We start from the raw sequence: 13,787 nt of genomic DNA on the forward strand, positions 1-13,787 counted from the left end.
GTTCTCCTGGCCTTTAGTGCTCGTAACTTAAGCACAGTCTTGGAGCCAAGCCAGATGCGACTGCCATGATGGGTGTCTGCCTAACTCTTTGGTGTGTGCTCCATCAAGTTCAGGCATGTGAATGGGCCACCCCACATAGCAAATGTGTTTATACATAGCAGAGTCTATGTGGTAGGACTTTTACCAGCAGTGGAAGTCACATGCATTCCAACGCGGATGGCTTTAAAGGAAAGGACCCATTCATGGAGAATAAGGCTATCCGTGGCTTCTAGCCATGATATCTATGATCTGCCTCCATAGTTTTCTGAATATTAGATGCTGGAAATCCCAGGAGAAGAGAGTTTCCCACAGGCATCTGGTTAGCCACTCTGAGAACAGGATGCTGAACTAGATGGGCAATTTGCCTGATCCAGCATGACTTTCCTTATGTCAGCTTTACAAAATCCATAGACCCAGGAACCCCGCAACATCCAGGGCCTTGCAAGAATTTTGCATATGACACTAAACAGACCTTTATAGCTCACCTGGATTTGGTTCACACCTGTGTTAAAACCAGAAATGGGGGGGGCAGTTAAACAACTCCCCCAAAAAATCCCAAGTCCCCACCACAGCCTCTAACTAAGGCCAGGACAATGACCATTGACACAAGCACCATACATACGCAACAGAAAAGAGGCTCAGAAAAGTAGTCTATAAAATGGTAGCAATAAGCCATGTATCGTACTGTTTCCTCTGACTATCCAATATAGAATCTAATAATTGCCAAAATTCAATATTTTAACTGATTTCCTTGGTTCCAATGCCTAATGACTCCTCTGGAAGAGGGGAATCCAGGGCTGCCCCCTGCCTCCATAATCCCTTAAGCATAAGGTTACATACTCCTTGCCCTTTTACAAGTTGTGAACTTAGCCACACAATAGGAGGCAGGAGGCAATCAAGGGCAGCACGTACCCCAGACAGAAATCCATCAGATGGTGGATTGAATCCTGATACTTTCAAAGGAGAAGCACACGAAAACCTTGCAGCTAGGTGGATGTGTAAATATTTTTATTGTTCTTAGGGGAAGAGGGTAGTTAAAAGGTGTTGGGAACTGGGGTTATTGACAGGGGTGGGTGATGGGCTCATGTTTCTACATGCCAAACATTCCTACTTGGTGACATATTTGTGATGTATTGATGATGCTGTTGAAAAATGTATTATGGGAAATGGGGAGAGGTCTTAAAAGTTCACGCAATCCCATGCTTGGGATTCCTACTCTGTGTGTGTTTGAACCTTATTGCAACAAATAAAGATCAGGTCTATTGACCACTGTTGTTGGCTTTGAGACTCCTTCTTTTGCTGACTGGAGAGACTTGCAGGGAGTGACACCCCAACAAGCTGGGCAGTGGAGTAAATCCACACCCCAGGATTTTTCTTTATCACCTGCATGTAGGCCACTTGATTTCTTTACACTTGATTTCTGTGGCCTCTTAACAGCAGCTGAATGTGTCTACTTGTTCGAGCTTTAAGCCATGGCAGAAGATCTGTCTGTACTGCTGTTACCCGTTACATCCCATTTGCAAAGGCTGAACATCAGCACCCAGCACCCTTAGACAGCTGCCATGGCCCACCAGCACTGATGCCTTTGGGTTTGTGAGCTACCAGTTTAATTCCCTGCAATGTCCCTAACACTCCAGGGCATTGTGGAAAATTCAAATGGTCACCTTGTATTCTCACTGCCGCTTGCCAGGCAAAACCACTTTGACTACGTTTTTTGCCCTTGCATGGTCAGGCCAAATGCCCCAATAGGGCTGTGGTTAGATGTATACCTGAAATGTATTTGGTGTGGCCCTTAAAAAAAATAAAAATGCAATGTGTGAAGAGGCAAGCTATTAGTGTGCAAGTGTGTGTGTGTGTGTGTGTGTGTGTGTGATTGTGATTAAAGCTCAACAAGAAACAGGAAGAGGTCATTTTTAAATGAAGGGTGTATAGTTGATTTGCAAACACAGGAAATGCACATAGCACTTTTCAATGCGATGTGTCAAAATGCCTTCAGCCTTTGTGGGGAAAAGAGGCAGATTAAGCAGCAAATGCACCACTGGCTAGGAGAGAAAATGAAACTGTAGGCTAAAAAAGGGTGAGCCAGTGGCTAGAACACAACTAGGGCACTGTAGTTTAGTTGAAGACAGGTAGATCAGTGGTAGAGCATCTATTTTGCATGCAGAAGGTTCTTAGTTCAATCCCTGGCATCTCCAGGTGGGACTGGGAGAAGTTTCTGTATGAAACTCTGGAGAGCCAACTCTGGAGTCAGCCATGTAGACAATACAGACCTAGATGGACCAGTGTCTCTGGCTCAATATAAGACAGCTTCCTATGTTCCTCAGGAACAAGGGGTGTGCCTGGTTCTACCATTAGGGAAGTCAGCGGGCTGCCTCGGGCAGCTGATTTTGGGGGTCATGAAAGGGTAGCAAATTGTTGGTGATGAAACATAGTATCATTGTCTTTGGCCAGTCCAGGAGGTTTCCTCTAAGCCAGGGGTGGACAGAAGGTGTTGGAACCATACCACTCATGTCAAGGACATTTAAAACACATGGCTTCCCTCTGAGAACTATAAGCGTGTGAAGGTTCTGGGAATTGTAGCTCTGTGAGGGATAAATGCCCAGGATTCTTTAGGGAAAGCTGTGTGCTTTCAGGGTATGGTGTGCATGCAGATCTGCTGTTATGATTTCCAGTAGGTCGTCAAGAATTTCTTGCTCCTGGTTGTTTAACAATGACAGCAATAAAATGACTGCACACAAAGAAAAACAAAATAGATCCTGCAAGTCAGCTCACTGCTCTAGGTCTTGCATTGCCCCAGGCAAAAAGTTTCCATGCACATTTGTCAGCTGCTCTAGATATATTGCCTTAAATTTTCATATCTCTAATAGCATGCAGTCCCTTGTAGGTTCCCTGCCCTGTCTGCAAAAGTGATAAGTCTGTACATGTCTCTCGAAATTCTGCAGAAAACTCAGATGGAAGGAGAAATATAATAGAGCTTCCTGGGAGAAGGCATGGCTGGCTGGCTGGCTGGCTGGCTGGCTGGCTGGCTGGAACCCCGAGCAGTCCATGCTGTAACATTTTGTTGCAGGTCCCACTTGAACACTCTTGTATACTAAGAAGAAGAAGAAGAGGAAGAAGAGTTTGGATTTGATATCCCGCCTTTCACTCCCTTTAAGGAGTCTCAAAGCAGCTAACATTCTCCTTTCCCTTCCTCCCCCACAACAAATACTCTGTGAGGTGAGTGGGGCTGAGAGACTTCAGAGAAGTGTGACTAGCCCAAGGTCACCCAGCAGCTGCATGTGGAGGAGCGGAGACGAGAACCTGGTTCACCAGATTACGAGTCTACAGCTCTTAACCACTACACCACACTGGCTCTCGGAACTAGGAACAGACAATGAAGGAAAGCCACCACAGTCATCCTTTGCTTAAAGCTTCCATAGGCATCTGCTAGCCACCGCTAGTAAAATACTGAACTAGATGGATCTTGGTCTGGTACAGCAAAGAAGTTCTTATGTTCACAGACCCATTTTTATGACTGCAGAACTGCATATGTGAACAGCTCCCTTGGCGTTCTCCATCCTTGGCTGCAGACCAGATTACTTTGACCCCAGCTGAGGGTTCAGTGAAAGTATTGTTAGTTAATTTCCTAGTCGTCCCACGCCTGAAAGTGCTGGGGCAGGAGGAAAGTAACATTGAGCAAGGGAGACTGACATAAAGAAAGGGCAGGGAGATTTGGGTTGGCAGGCAACACTAGCTCTGCATTTTGTTTTGTTATTAAATCTTCCTGTTTCCATATAAGTAACACATACACCTTGTTTCCATTTAAGTAAAAGTATAAATCTTGTTTCCATTGAAGTAACAATTTATACTTTTCTCTTTTTAAAAAAATGATAGATACATTTGCAATTTTTAACATACAGTATATAGTGTGGCAGGTGGTTCCCAAACATCTCACGATAGTTCATCTCCAGAACAGGGCTCTAAACCTCACTCAGATTATACACCCATATCATCACGTCCAGGATTCCGCATGGTTCAGGGTGAATGTTTCAATATCACAATGACCTTTATCATGCTTAAGGGATCCCCCCAAAAAACCCAACTACACCTCCTTTAACTATAATGACTCATCTGTGAATTTTAATATAGGGTAAAGGACAACTTAAGGAAATGATTGTTTAAGGAAGATTGTCATGGCAAGAAGGGAAATGCTTCTGAACCAAGAAAATAAAAGTTCTTGTTTAACTTACATGCTTTCAATGCTAAAAATTTCATAAGCACCAATATGCACCTAAACCAGGCTTCCTCAACCTCGGTCGTCCAGATGTTTTTTGGCCTACAACTCCCATGATCCCTAGCTAGCAGGACCAGTGGTCAGGGATGATGGGAACTGTAGTCTCAAAACATCTAGAGGGCCAAGGTTGAGGAAGCCTGGCCTAAATGCTTGACTTTGGCAAGAGGGTTCTAGAAATATCACATAGCAGCCCTACCTAGTGAAGAAGGCTAGCAAGCCTGCTCTTCTCTTTCTGGTCTGTAGAGATATTTATCTGCTATTGAAGTTGTAGGATCTATCCTCATATCAATGTGTTAAGAGCTGAGTCCTGTTCCTATGGGTAGTATATAATCATTCGCACCAGAACATAGGAACATGGGATGCTGACTCAGAACATTAGTCAATTGAAAGGAATGTAGCTCAGGGGTAGAGCTTCTGTTTGTAGGCAGAAGGTCCCAGGTTCAATCCCTGCCAGGTAGGACTGGGAAGAGGCCTTTGTCTGAAACTCTAGAAAGGTGTTAGCTTGTTTACATGAGCTACATGGGCCAATGATCTGTCTCAGTATCAGGCAACTGCACTGAGTGGGTTGGACTACATGGCCCTAGTCCTTCCAACTCTACACTCACTGGCAACAGCTTTCTGGGGTTTCAGACAGGGGTCTCTCCCAGTCCTACTTGGAGATGCAAGAAACTGAACCAAGGAGCTTTTGCATGAAAGTCAGGTGCTTTGTCACAGAGCTACAGCCCTTTGCATATCCCCCACATTCGTTACGATGCTTTCTTTCCACAATGAAACTTGTCTTGGACAAATTGATTTGCAATGTTGGACTGGCCCAGTGTCGTGCCCCCAGTCTTCTCCTGCTCCCATCCACTTTTCTACTTTTCCTGATACAGGATAAGATCAGGCCATGCAATTCAGAGGTTTGAAAAATTCCCAATGGCAAGCAAGGTTAAAGAATGTTGCTGGGAATTTACGTTTATGGCACTCCTTAATTCTGAAAACAATGGATTAAAGGAATTTCTTAAACTTCACAATAATGCAATACATTACTGAGTCTCCTTCACTATGAGCCTTCTATTGTCTGAGGACTATTTGATGTTTGCGAAGTACTTTGTTACTAACAATCTTGTTTTCATGGAACTAACAGCCATTCCATTGTCTGTTATAACTTGTTTGTATGTAAAGCTAAGCATCAGTCTTCTCATTTCTAGCCAAAGAAGAGTGCTGCCCCTTCTGAGAGCCACCACACTTGATAACAGGATGCTGGACTAGATAGGACTCTGGCCTGATGCAGCAGGGCTCTTCTTACAATGAGAGAAAACAATTAATAAAAGACTTGCCTGAAAATTGTCCAGGTTAGATCAAAGCAACAGGAAAAGCTGGCAGCTTGATCCAAAACATATTTGTCTAGAAGAAAATGCCATGGAGGTTTGTTTTTCTGAGTAAACTCACTTGACATTGCAGCCAACCACTGGTACTTCAGAAACAAACTACTTTGAAGTCCCATCTCATTACCAATAATTAAAGATGTCACCTGGACAAAGGTTGTTGTTTAGTCGTTTAGTCGTGTCCGACTCTTCGTGACCCCATGAACCAGAGCACGCCAGGCCCTCCTGTCTTCCACTGCCTCCCACAGTTTGGTCAGACTCATGCTGGTAGCTTCAAGAACACTATCCAACCATCTTGTCCTCTGTGTCCCCTTCTCCTTGTGCCCTCCATCTTTCCTAACATCAGGGTCTTTTCCAGGGAGTCTTTTCTTCTCATGAGGTGGCCAAAGTATTGGAGCCTCAGCTTCATGATCTGTCCTTCCAGTGAGCACTCAGGGCTGATTTCCTTCAGAATGGATAGGTTTGATCTTCTTGCAGTCCATGGGACTCTCAAGAGTCTCCTCCAGCACCATAATTCAAAAGCATCAATTCTTCGGCAATCAGCCTTCTTTATGGTCCAGCTCTCACTTCCATACATCACTACTGGGAAAACCATAGCTTTAACTATACGGACCTTTGTTAGCAAGGTGATGTTTCTGCTTTTTAAGATGATGTCACAGCAAGGATTAAGTAATGTATTCATCATCCTTCATGGACTTATCAGATTGTAAATTTCATCTCACTGTGGTTTTCCCACATTCCTAGGGTTGGACCATTTTGGTCCATTTCAATTCTGTGTTTGTATTATCTCTCCCTTCATTTTCTCAATAAAACTGGATGCAATCTAGGCCAAAACTAAACACCTTCCAACAGGGTTGTTACTAGGTACTTGGGACACAGGCCCATCGTAAAACAAATTTGCGCCTGGGACAAATCAAGATGACAAGTGGCATGCACACCCTGTAAGAAAATAATAATAATAATAATAATAATAATAATAATAATAATAATAATAATAAATCCTTCCAGTAGCACCTTAGAGACCAACTAAGTTTGTTTTTGGTATGAGCTTTCATGTGCATGCACACTTCTTCAGATACCTGAACACACATGCACCTGAAAGCTCAAACCAGTAACAAACTTAGTTGGTCTCTAAGGTGCTACTGGAAGGAATTTTTTAATTTTGTTTCGACTATGGCAGACCAACACGGCTACCTACCTGTATCTGTAAGAAAAGTTAAACAAATAAATTAAAATATGTTTCCCAAGCTGTTGTTACAGCTGAAAGCACTGATTGTATACTGTAGAAAGTGAGGTGGTGCAGGAACACTTTCTAATGCAGTTGTTGGGAGCTGGATTCCAGGGGTTTTTTCTTCACCCACAACACCCTTCTGCACTGGTTGTATGGGAGATGTTCACTGACCATAATTGAAAATTACAGCACGCTCCTACACATGTCTACACAGAAGTGAGTCATTGCTGAATTCAGAAGAAATTTCTCCAAGCAAAGTTGAATACAGAACTGTAACTTCAGCGATGTACCAAACCAGCCTTATTTCCCACTGGAATGAATGGAGGTAGCATGGGACTAACTTTTGGTGGCTTGTGCCTGAGATCCATATTAGTGGCTTTCAGCAATCTAGTGTATAAATAGTCACATATTACACAGTAAAATTCAAATAGGTTCCTTAAACCCAGCCCTGCACCTGGAAAACCAATTAATACCCATCTGCCCAAGAGGCCGGTGAATAATTCATAGCAAATAAATGGGCATGAATCTAGTGGAAGGAGATTTGTTTAAGAATTCAAAAGAATATACGTAGATTTTTACACCATACTCTCTCTTCTAATCAACGTCTATGGTTTATTCATCATTGAGCACAATTGCTTTAGTGCTTTTCCATTAGGCTAGTCTGTATTAATCATGTATTGTTAATGTCAAGCATGGGGGAGCAAAAGCATTGTTTTTAATAAGCACTTGGAACTGCAAATTTAAGAAAAGAATTAAGACCACTGCTTGACATTTGTTTAGGTGGGCTTTACAGAATTCGATCACAGGCCTAGTGACCTGCAGGCTTTGACAACAAACCATTAGACAGCAAATAACTCATCAAGTGTTGCTGAATTCTGTATTTATTTTTTCCATAACCACCCTCTCCCTATGCCTTGCCCCTCTTTCTCCCTGCTTCCTTAAGTATTTTTGCCTGACTAGAATGAGTCCTTGAACCCTGACAATGCCTGGATTGTTGAAACCAGTTTATTGTGCAAAGGTTAAAAAAAACCAAAAACATGTTGTTTGGTCTGCTTTGCCTCTGTTCCCATCCACTAAAAGGAATCTGGCCACCAGAAGGTTGCCCAGAAAGGACTCTTTATGTACTACTTCTTCTTGTTTTCTAAAGGAGAAAATTAAACCAAGCATTTCCAAACTTGGAAAAACCGCAACACTCTTATTATCACTGGATTTTTGTGTGTTTTATTTTGTTTTTTGTTTGTGAGAGGTTCCAGTAATCTTTCGCAGTCATAATACATGAACACAACAAATGATTTATTTCTGCTCTCCGTCTTCAAGGCAATCAGGACACAATCAAACACAATAGTTTCATAAGCCAAAACTTTTCAGAATTTTCATCAGTCAGCTTTACCACCAGGTTCCATTTTCTTCAGATGATGACTTTACTTTTGTGATATCCAAGAAAGGGTGTGTGTGTTTGTTTGTGTGTGTTTGTTTTTTTAAAAAATATATTCACTTAGCCTTGGTTCTGAGTCTGACTAATGGACTGGTGGCTGCTGAGTGCGTCAAGATGCTTGTTGTAGCATTTGGTCTACGCCAGAGATTTTCAAACATTGTCATAGCAAGTCAACATGAATCAAGAGAACTCTCTTGACCCTTTCCAAATATATCTGCTCTTCCCTTCTGTCTTCTGAGCCCCTTGTTACCATTGCCTTGTCAACTCTTTAGCTCCTCTGTTCCATCTCCCACAGTCAGAAGTTACATGAGTGATGTCACCAAATGTGCTGTAATAGCCTGGTTTGGAATATGCTTGTAAAATGTGCTCATACTCAAAACCTGGCCATTTCCCCAAAAAAGCTCTTTGCCAACTTCCATTCAGTCGCCTGGCAATATGTTGTAAATTATGCTTAACCCTGAAGGAGATTTTTTTTATTATTTTGACTGAGGATTAGCTGGGTTTTGTTCCATTAGTGGGGATGCTTGAGAGTGTGGTTGCAAGTGGAATATTGCTAAGAATGTATTATTATTTTTTTAGATGTTACTGGTGGGGAGGTGGGATGGATGCAGCCAGTGTGGTGTAGTGGTTAAGAGCAGTAGACTTGTAATCTGGTGAACCGGGTTCGCGTCTCCGCTCCTCCACATGCAGCTGATGGGTGACCTTGGGCTAGTCACACTTCTTTGAAGTCACTCAGCCCCACTCACCTCACAGTGTTTGTTGTGGGGGAGGAAGGGAAGGAGAATGTTAGCTGCTTTGAGACTCCTTTGGGTAGTGATAAAGCAGGATATCAAATCCAAACTCTTCTTTGATTTCAGTTATTTTATTTAGCTGCTAATTATGGTGTTTTGGGAGGGTTGGGGTTTTTTTTTTTTTTTTGCATTTTTGCATTTGACATTCTAATCTATAAAGTCTTTTGCGTTTAAGGAATGCTTTGTTTTGCTGTCAATCATGCTGCCTTAAATGTGTACAGTGGTACCTCGGGTTAAGTACTTAATTCATTCCGGAGGTCCGTTCTTAACCTGAAACTGTTCTTAACCTGAAGCACCACTTTAGCTAATGGGGCCTCCTGCGCTGCTGGAGCCCAATTTCTGTTCCTATCCTGAAGAAAAGTTCTTAACCTAAAGCACTATTTCTGGGTTAGTGGAGTGTGTAACCTGAAGCGTATGTAACCCGAGTTACCACTGTATTTTGTATTTCACCTTCATTTACAATATTTCATTTTGATATTTTGGCCAACAGTCAGGGATGGTGGGAATTCTAATCCACAGCCTCTGCAGGGAACCAAGTTGGCTCTTTCGAAATGAAACCACAGAAGATATCAGCTGCACTCTTTAGCCAGCCTGCAGGTGGTCAAATCTCTCTGCTTCCTTGCCCCTGTGCAACAGTAGCTAGTAAAATTAATGGCCTTTAGAAAATCCAAAGTAATTCTCATTTTTCTTTGTTCTCAGTGCCCACCCCCACCCCCGCTTCTCTCTGTGGGCATAAGTCTTGCTTCTGTAACTGTGGTAATAATCAAGTTCAGAATCTTCCTCAATATTTCTGTAGTTTCCTGCACTTGCAGACTGCAAGAGAGAGAATAATACCACTGAGATATATTGAAGACTATGGATCATTGTTTCCAGAACCAGATTCTTTTAAGCTAGCATCAATGGAACCCATAAAAAGGCTTTTTCTAAAAAAAGATTTTAGCAATTTTTGTGCTAAATTTTTTAACCAGCAAGATATAACTTCTGCTTTAGAGTTTTAATGTTTTCTCATTTAAGTGAATGATTGGCAGCTATGGTGACCTGCACTTTCTGTTATTGTGGCTAATGGCTAAAACAAAGGATTATATCTGACAGAGTCACCCTGTTTGTGCAAAGAATTCCAACTGAACATCATAACTTACTCTTCACCCACTATGCACTGTTTTGGGGTTCTCCCACACTTCAAATCAGATTCAGGGGGGGTCATCGGGAGAGGAAGCTCCGTTATATAAGTAGAAATCCCTGTGTGAACAGGATAACTTTGTCAGAAGAACCCAATAAAACTAACAACAAACTGATTGCTAAAAATTAAAATAAAGTACTGGCATAATGTACTCCATCCAGATGGTCCTGGTCAAGAGTCGAGCAAAGAGCTGGCCCAATAATTTGTGCCACCTGAGGCAAAGCAGCAAATGATGCTCTTCTGTCCTTGCCACTAAGCTAAGGTACATATAGTACCCAAGGCTAGCCAAATTATTTTAGCACCTGAGGCAGAAAATCCCTCAAGCACCTCTCCTCTTGTCTGGTAGTCATAATTCAGAAATAATTACAGTCAACTGCTCTTTCATGACCCTAAGTTCAGTTGCCTAGGGTAACTGCTAGCCTCTATCTAATGGTAGGCTATTCTGGAATATTCTGGACCAACAAAAGTTTCTGAGTAGTCTTCAGAATTAGTCCCATGTACATATAACGTAGGGCAGTAGCCCAGTTTTCGAGAACATGAGATCACATGGATGACAGTGTCCAAAGTTATAGGTAGAAGGCACTTTGGGACCAATGCCACTTGAACATCCCAAACTGGAGGGGGGAACCTAACAGCGCCCCCCAACTGTGAATGTGAGCTTTTGAGTGAAAGCACAATCCAGCCCAGAAAAGGTTGAATGCTACTTCCAAAGTCAGATAAAGAACCAACCACCAGTAGCTCCATTTTGTCATAAGATGAACAAGACTATGATCATCAGAGTCAGCTTTAAGAACATATGAGATACTTTTGATATATTAAGCAGTTTAGAAATTAAATACTGAATAATCAACATTAGAAGAGCCTACTGGATCCAGTGTCCTGTTCTCACAGTGGCCAACCACATGCCTATGGGAAGCTTCCAAGCAGGACCTCAGCTTGAGTCACCAGGTGTTGTTGGACTACAACTCCCATCATCCATATCCAGTACAGTCATACCTTGGAAGTCGAAAGGAGTACGTTCCAGAAGTCCGTTAGACTTCCAAAATGTTCAGAAACCAAAGCGCGGCTTCTGATTGGCTGCAGGAAGCTCCTGCAGCCAATTAGAAGCCGTGGAAACCCCGTTGGATGTTTGGGTTCCAAAGAACGTTCACACTCACTTCCGTGTTTGCGGTGTTTGGGAGCCAAAATGTCTGAGTACCAAACCATTCGGGAGCCAATGTACGACTGTATAGACAATGACCAGGAATGATGAAAGTTGTAGTCCAAGAATGTCTGGTGACCTAAGGATGAATAACACAGATTTAGCCTTCCCCTACCATGCCCTCTTCTAGATTGACCTCTGCCCTTGTTTCCTGAAACTGCATCAGTGCAATTCCATGCCATAAATACCTTTCACTGCCATACTGTTCATAGACAGCTAAATGACTACGTGAAAGAAATGTGCTATTGGAAACTTTATTGCCTCATCAAGCTTCTCTTTCTAAATCTGCAGCTCCTTTCAATCAATGATTAATACGTCAATTGTCATTGTTAAGCCATTTTTGTTATAGCAGTTGGTAACAGGGTAGGTTGTGGTGTGCACAGCAATGATAAAATGTTACATAACAAGATTTATCTCAGTCATTAGGCCTTGGTGAATTTTGCTATGCATCAACAAATACAGTCGAGTCTTATAAACTCTATTTTGATCTGAAATTAATTTTCCATCCTCCTAAGTAATTATCTCAATTTTCAAAACCTCTTTGATTTGGCACAGTGTTGAATACTGACATGAATCTTTAAACAGGGAAAAATAAAATACTTGTGATTTATGAATTTAGTAAATTGAGAAATGCTGCCCTGACAGTAGCTAGGAGATAAAGCTATTAAGAAGCACTTTGTTAATTTCAGGCAAGATATCTATGTTTATAATTTTTTTGATTGTATATAGGAACACAGAAAGTTACCTTGTACTCAGTCAGATCTGTGGCCCATCTGGCTCACTATTATCTACGCTAACTGGCAGAGACTTTCTGGGATTTTAGACAGGACATATTCCCATCACGACTTGGAGACACCAGGAATTGAACTTGGCACCTTCTGTTTGCAAAGGCAATGCTGTGCAAAGACTGCAGAAGGGTTGATACCTGTGGAGAACACCTATAAGCAATCACAAATGACTCTGTATTCCTTTTGTCTACAAATTCACAACAAACGTTGGAGCAAATTCATGTGCTTCAGACTGCATTGATTCTAATAATAATAATAATAATAATAATAATAATAATAATAATAATTTATTTGTACCCCACCCATCTGGCTGGGTCTCCCCAACCACTCTGGGTGGCTTCCAACAAAGATTAAAAATACATTAAAATGTCACACATTAAGAACTTCCCTGAACAGGGCTGCCTTCAGACATCTTCTAAATGTCAGGTAGTTGTTTATCTCTTTAACATCTGATGGGAGGGCCTGAAATGGTCTGAAAACACACACACACACACACACACACACACACACACACACACACACACCATACAAAAATGAAGCAAAATTTCAGAAAACTAAACTTTATAATGTGCCAAAACGCCTAGAGTTGCATTCAGACTAGCAATGCAATCCTATACACTCAGAAACAAGTCCCAGTTAAGTTCAGTGGGGTTTCCTCACAAATAAAGGGTTTACGATTCCAGCCTTAGCTGCATTTAGTTTCCATTGAAATCAATGGGATATCAGTGCCATGCTGTTATTCATTCATTCATTCATTCACTCGTATTTTCTTTTCTCTTCTTTGAACAATATAAGCATCATTTAAAAACCTAATGGGAGCGGGGAGGGGACATGGGGGGAAAGAAAGAGGAGAGGTACCTGGATTACATTTCTTGAAAAGAATTGTTGTCTGCCCACAGCTCATTACACAGCAAGCAAGGAATGGAACATCAGTGGCAATATGAGAGTCCCGTTCATTCTGCTGGCCAGGACAGAATTTTTCCCACAGAGAGATCAAGATCCAGCAGCTTGGCTGACTCAACTCTGCTCCTGCCCCACCCTGCAAAAAACACCCCATTTTGGAGCCTTCCCCCGGGGGTCGCTCCTCCACTGGCAGAGGATGCTGGATCCTAATTCTCTCCAGCAGCATGGACTGACGCCTTTAGTAAAGGTAAAGGTAAAGGGACCCCTGACTGTTAGGTCCAGTCGCGGATGACTTTGGGGTTGCGGTGCTCATCTCACTTTATTGGTCGAGGGAGCCGGCATACAGCTTCTGGATCATGTGGCCAGCATGACTAAGCCACTTCTGGCGAACCAGAGCAGTGCACGGAAACGCTGTTTACCTTCCCGCCAGAACGGTACCTATTTATCTACTTGCACTTCGTGCTTTTGAACTGCTAGGTTGGCAGGAGCAGGGACCGAGCAACGGGAGCTCACCCCGTTGCGGGGATTTGAACCGCCAACCTTCTGATCAGCAAGCCCTAGGCTCTGTGTTTTAACCCA

Source organism: Podarcis erhardii (genome assembly GCF_964252035.2).
Source record: "Podarcis erhardii genome assembly, chromosome: 11".
NCBI lineage: Eukaryota > Metazoa > Chordata > Lepidosauria > Squamata > Lacertidae > Podarcis > Podarcis erhardii.